Source organism: Humulus lupulus, chromosome 5 (genome assembly GCF_963169125.1).
Source record: "Humulus lupulus chromosome 5, drHumLupu1.1, whole genome shotgun sequence".
Lineage (NCBI taxonomy): Eukaryota > Viridiplantae > Streptophyta > Magnoliopsida > Rosales > Cannabaceae > Humulus > Humulus lupulus.
The window spans coordinates 6,177,831-6,184,795 of record NC_084797.1 but is presented as its reverse complement, the minus strand read 5'-3'; the positions used below and the strand labels follow the sequence as shown (position 1 = coordinate 6,184,795).

The 6,965-nt window shown below is 35.3% G+C and overlaps 1 pseudogene; it reads left to right on the top strand.

Moving 5' to 3' along the window:
• Positions 1 to 4,931: 4,931 nt before the first annotated feature.
• Positions 4,932 to 6,562, top strand: LOC133834298 (cyanidin 3-O-galactoside 2''-O-xylosyltransferase FGGT1-like; annotated as a pseudogene).
• The last annotated feature ends 403 nt before the right edge of the window (positions 6,563 to 6,965 follow it).

Here is a 6,965-nt window from a genome sequence, read left to right as displayed (position 1 = left end):
ATAGTCCTTTGGTTGGACACTTACCCAAGCATCCACATGTACCTCTTCATCATCTGGTAAATCTTCAATTATGCATCTTCTTAAAAGTGTAGCTGGTTCCCGAATCTTCAAGTATATCTCAATAACACTATACTGCATACTTTTCATGTCTTCAAATATATTCAATACATCCTTATATGAAACCACCATGAAACCGCCATTGAGCTCCTTATCTTTTGGCTTAAACCAAAACCCAAGATGTTCCTTATACCCAAGTTGCATAGCCATCCCTTCCAGTTCAAGAATATTGAACTTGTCAAAATGACACTAATCGAATTTAGTAACATTTCCACCTTCATATATTTTCTTGCCAAAATGGTTACACCAATTACCCCATGGTGCATATTCACAGTAAAAAACAGACCTACTAACAAATTAAATTAAATAATAGCAAGTTGTCACATGCTTTGACTAAACTAGTGGTACCATCTGCAAAGATTCTCACATGTCAGTCAATGCTCTGTACCCCACATCGAATCTTACCAAAAAGCATCCCTGAGTTCCCCACCCAATACCCAGTTTAACTTCACTTACCTACCACAACCCAAAGAACTAATGTGTACTAATGTTCCCTTCACACTCATATTTGTACAACAACCAACACACTCTGACCATAACATTTTCTCACTAAAATGCAATCAATCTCTCACCATCACGCAGTGTATTTTAACAATAAAGAGAAGAAAAATAAAGAATAACGGTTGAGTTGCATACCATCGTCTACATCTTCCTCCTCGATTGCAAAACGATCCTCCTCCATTGTTAATGGGATATCTTCATCTTCCTCCCCTAAATCGTGAAAAGGTAGAGAGAGACTGAGAGAGAGGAATTTGTTATATTGAATATATCAGCTTCTAATATTTACAATTACAGAGAAAGCTTTTATATCCAAAGCTATACACAAGGGACCTATACATAAGGGACACCTGTACAGTAGGCTAACAAATATTTACATAATCAAATAGGTATTGCTAACATTACTTATCAAATCGGAACCCTAAATAACGTTTCGAATCCTTGCTGGGTTTTTTTTTCTTTTTCAACTGAGGTTAGGTATTAAGGTTTTTTTAAATGTTTTAATATTAGTTTTTAGGTTTTACAAAATTATATAAAATTGCTCTAAGTCAGTCTATCTATTTTCTTTTTTTTTTATTCAACTTTTTCTAAAAAATATATATTTTTATTCTTTTTATTTTATTTTAAAAAGACTATAATAATAACAGTAATTAATTCTACTTTATTTTGTTTTAGTTTCTATATATATATATATATTAATTAAATTAATTACTATTAATTCTATTTTATTTTATTTTCTAAATATCTATATATAATAATAGACATATATAACTACATATTGAAATATACATAGTTATATAAAGGAGAGCTCCAATGAGATGATGTGTCACTCTAAAAATGTTTTAAATGAGTATATCTATTTTATTGGTCAAAAAGTTAATTTTCTAAAATAAATGGTCGAAATGGGTAATCGGCTAAAATAGAAGGTTCAAAATGGTGTGAACCCTTACACAAAATATATATTGTATATATAATTTAATTTTATAAATAATTTTTGACATTTTTAATACATATATAGTCCAAATGTTAATTTTTATAAATAAAAGGTCAAAACAAGTTATCGGTCAAAATAGAGTGTTCAAATAATCAATCTATCTATTCCTATTTTGAACCTTTTGACAAAACACAAGGTCTAAAAGTTAATTTTTAAAAATAAAGAGTAATTGGCAAAAATAACTCTTACACAAAACATAAATTTCTTTATACATAATTTAGATTTTTTAAATAAACCATGCAAAGTGTATAAAAAGAATAATAAATATGTAAATAAAAGTACACGTACAACAAGATGTTTGAACTTCATTTTCGAAACTTTAATTATTCTATATACAATGAACACCATAAAAAAATAAAAAATAAATAAAAAGCTAGGGTCAAAATGTGTCCATGTGTCCATAAAAGGAGTATGATGTACGTGTAGGATGAAAATGACTCCCTACCACACATTCTCCCCCAAAAAAATTTAAAAAATATATATTTTTTAATCTTTATAAAAGATTGCGCAAAGCATGACCATGTTTTCTAGTATAAGTATTAATAATGAGTATTTGAGTTATAATATAATAATATTTTTAAATAATACAATATTTAAAGTTAATAAGTATAGAGGCTTAAAATAATGACTTTTACATTTTTTTTAAAATAAAAAAAACAATGAGCATTATATTTAATAGGGAATTTTTAAAAAATATGGCTTTTTAGCCATCAATGTGCAAAAGTATGGGAATTAAAATTTCCTTAATTTGTATGAGAAAATTTAATTAACAAAAACTTAGTTTATGGGAAAACTAATCACATATTAGAAACCAAAATTAAACAAAAAAACATCAGCAAAAGGAGGGGTACTATGGTAATTAACATAGCAAAAACTCATTCAGCCAAGCCACTTCTTCTCTTTCATTTTTCCCTAGCCGCCACCTCCCTGTCCTCCACTCGCCTGCCTCACCATCTCCACCATCATCTCCGGCCACCCACCCTCACCACCTACAATTCACCTTAGGCGCGCACCTCCGTGAAACCCAGCCAAGAACACCCAGTCGTACCATCGACGAACACAGCCTTAATCTGCACATATCTGCGCGATTCCATTTGCGAGCCCCCAAATCCAAAACGACGGGGATAGGCTGAGGTGAAGGATGTGCTGGTGGTGGTCGGAGGCAAGGGAGAAGGGTGGCGCCTGGGCTGAGTGCGATTCGTGGTGCTCGGAGCTGCGCAAAACGACGGCATGGCTGGAGTTGCGACGGGGTTTTGCGCCCAGGGGATGGGGGTTTCTGGTGGTGGTCGGAGGCGAGGGAGGAGATTGGTTCGTGGTTAGATCTGTTTTTTTTTTTCTATCTTCAGATCTGTGGTAACTGGTTACCTTCACGTTCTTTGTGTGTATATTTCAGGAGGTAACTAGTTGCCTTCACATTCTGATGTGTGCGTATATTTATGGGTTCTTTATGGTAACTGGTTACCTAAGTTACTAAATTATACTTACTCTTCCTAATATGAGTGACTCGTCACCCCTCTTATGGTAACTAATTACCTCTCTTATGGTAGTAGCTTACTCATCTCACTGTAACTGGTTACCTCTCCTGATACATGTTATTTAACCTCTAAGACTATTTTTTACATAACTGTGATAAATCAAACAAGTAACTGCTGGTTACCCCTCTGGATAAATGTTATTTAACCTAGCTGTAGGATTTTTTTTACATAACTTTGAAAAATCAATTAAGTAACTAGTTACCTTACTTAGGCTTTGAAAAAAAATGTACAACCTAAAAAAAGGAAAAAATGTTTATAATAAATAAAAATAATAATAAACACAATTCCTATTACAAAAAAAAATTTGCAAAACAAGCATGGAAAAATTTAATATAAAAATAGTTATATAAAATTAATATAAAAAAATCAAATAAGCTAAAAAAAATAATCAAATTACAAACATACCCTTCTAAATTAACAAAACTTGATTAAGAGTAAAACTATGGCATAAACAAACTTTTATACAAAAATATGGGAAACTAAACCCATAAAAGTGAAATTTAAAAAAAAGAAGTCATAGATGAACTTTTCTTGAAAAAAAACCATATTTTTGCACAATCTATTAAAAATCTCATATAACATGTAATTTTCACTATTTAATATCACCATATTATACAGTATCATCATATGTTTCATTAGAAATGGGCCCTAATTGGTGCTCGAATTCGGCTCATGCATAATAGAAAGCGATTGGACTCAACCCATTTGAGAAAAGGGGATGGCCCATTTAGAAAAATTCAGGTAATTATTGGCCCTTTACTTAGCCCCACATTTACAGTTCTGCCAGAGACTCCATTAAGTATTTCTCGTAATAATGTTGTTAATTTGACAATTTGGATTGTTCTAATCTCTTTTCTTAAATTAGTATTTCCTTAGAGTTGTTCAAGTAATAAAAAAGAAGGGAAATTCACAAAAATACCTAAGATTAAAAAAAAATAGTAAAAATACGGAGTAGCATAATCGTAAATACGAAGTTTTTTTTTTTTTTGTAAACAAAGTTTATAAATCTGTAACAATACTGTTTTTTTGGTAACCAAAATTTACAAATTTGTAATTAAAAGTTACAAATTTGTAACAATATTGTATAATTTTGTAAACAACATTTACATAATAAATAGAAAATTGTAACAGACGATTACAAAATCGTAAATTGTAATTTTTGTAAAATTCTGTATTTTTAAAAAAAAAAAAAAATTACCATGCTAGTTTGTAATTTTTTATGGAAAAATTGAGTAGGTGTACTCTTTCCATGGGCACATAAATGAATGATGAGTAAGAAGTTTGACTGGTGGTGAGTGGTGAGTGGTGAGCAATATTCCACACGTTTAAGGTGGATTGCAAGGACAAAGTTAGCTAAAATTTGTAGAGGGGACAAAATAATTGAAATAAAAATTATAGTTGAGATATATATGAAAAAGCCAAACATTTGTGACACTCCAAATAAGGATAATTACAATTCTATATTCAAACTAATAAAAAAAAAGAGGTATATGATTTGTGTAACATTACCTTATATTAATCGGTGTAATTTAGTATCGAGTCTTACATAAGTGATAGAATTAATTGCTAAGAGATATTAGTAGTGTCAAAACTATAAAGATGTCACATCGATTCGTATTAGTGTAATATAATATTGGTTCTCAAACAACATATCATCATGTGGTGTCAAAATATCAATACTCAATTGATAAAAAATTGTAGGAATAATACTTTATGGTGCTGTGATGAACCTTAGCGATTGTCATATGGTTTGGTTTGGTAGTGAATTAATGGTGAGTGGGATGGAGACAATGCAAGGGGAACGGTGGATGGTTTTGGTTTGGGGAGTGGGAAAAGTGAAGAATGGTGAGTAATGATGAGTTGTTTCTTAGTACTGTTTACTTTATTAAAACCATGTAATTTTGTGCCACGTGTTCTTTACTTTGACTTGGAGCTTTGAAATTTAGCAACCAACTAAGTACGTACGTAACAAGATAATATATAAATAAAAACTGAGTTGAAGTTTGAACCATGCAAATCACAGTCATCTCAGCACAACGCCATGGAAGAAGAAAACAAGAAGCTTCACATAGCGATGTACCCGTGGTTCGCCATGGGACACCTCACAGCATTTCTCCATATCTCCAACAAGTTAGCCGAGAGAGGCCACACCATCTCCTTCTTCGTACCAACCAAAACGCAGTCCAAACTGATGTCGTTTAATCACCACCCAGACCTCATCTCCTTCATCCCCATCCACGTGCCTCACGTGGACGGCCTCCCTCTCGGTGCCGAAACCACCGCCGACGTTCCATTTCCTCTCGCCACCTTCATCATGACCGCCATGGATCTCACTCGTCCCCAGCTCGAAGCTTCTCTCCAAACACTCAAACCCCACTTCATCTTCTTCGATTTCACCCATTGGATACCTGAAGCCGTCCGTCGTTTCGGGATAAAGTCCCTCCATTTCTGCATCATTAGCCCTGCAACACTCGAATACCTGGTCAGTCCCGAGAGGAGTGAATCTGACCAAGCCCATGATCTGATGGAGCCTCCACCCGGTTTCCCATCGTCGGCCATTAAGTTCCGAGCCCACGAAGCTCGAGCCCTGGCCAAGGTATCGGCGATGGAGTACGGGAGCGGGATCTCGTTCATGAAACGACAGAAACTCTCGTTGAACGACTGCGACGCCATGGCATTCAAAACCTCTAAAGATATGGAGGGAGTTTACTCCGATTTCGTTGCCGAACAGTGGAGGAAGACAGTCCTTCTGACAGGGTCGGTGATTCCTGAACCACCGAATTCGGTGTTGGAAGGTGAAACGGCGGCATTTCTTTCGAGTTTTGAGAAGGGAAGCGTGGTGTACTGCGCATTCGGAAGCGAATGTGTTCTGAAAAAAGAGCAGTTTCAAGAACTCGTTTTGGGTCTTGAGCTAACAGGTCGACCATTCATGGCGGCGCTGAAAGCCCCATTTGGGTGCGAAACAGTGGAGTCAGGTTTGCCAGATGGGTTTAGGGAGAGAGTTGGGAGTAGAGGGTTGGTCCATGGGGGTTGGGTCCAGCAGCAGTTGATACTAGGCCATGGCTCGGTTGGGTGCTTCGTGACTCATTGTGGATCAGGGTCGTTGCTGGAGGGCTTGGTGAATGAGTGTCAGCTGGTTTTGCTACCAAATGTTGGAGATCAGGTTGTCAATGCTAGGATTATGAGTGGTGATCTTAAAGTTTGAGTTGAGGTTGAGAAAGGGAATGAAGATGGGTTGTTTACCAAAGAAGGTGTTTGTAAAGACAAGAAAAGGTATTACTGCAATTGTAGAAAACTCAGCTCAAACGTGCAAGAGCAGAGTACTATTCATCATATAGGGTGGCTCAGCTATTACACAAATGAGGGAAAAGCCTACACGGTAATGACAGGTGTACAGTATGGTGCAACAACCCTATAACAGAAATATACACATATCCAAAGGTATAACAGAAAAAGCAAAAGGAATCCCATGCGTGAACAAACGGTACACCCTTACTAGCTTGCTGTATTCACCACTAGATAATAACCATTTTTCAATTTGTCTTAACACCACCCGTAAGGGTGAAGTTGTTATGCTAAGTTTGTCAACAAGCAACTGAAATCTGCTGGAAGAGAGAGCTTTGGTCAATCAATCAGCAATCTGGTCAGCTGAGGATATATGTCTTACATCAATCTTCTTCTGTAATACTCGATCACGAACAAAGTGTGCATCCAACTCTATATGCTTAGTGCGTGCGTGATAAACTGGATTTGAGGCAAGTGCTCCAGCACTCATATTATCGCACCACACTATCGGTATTGAGCTCGGTGAAAACTGCATT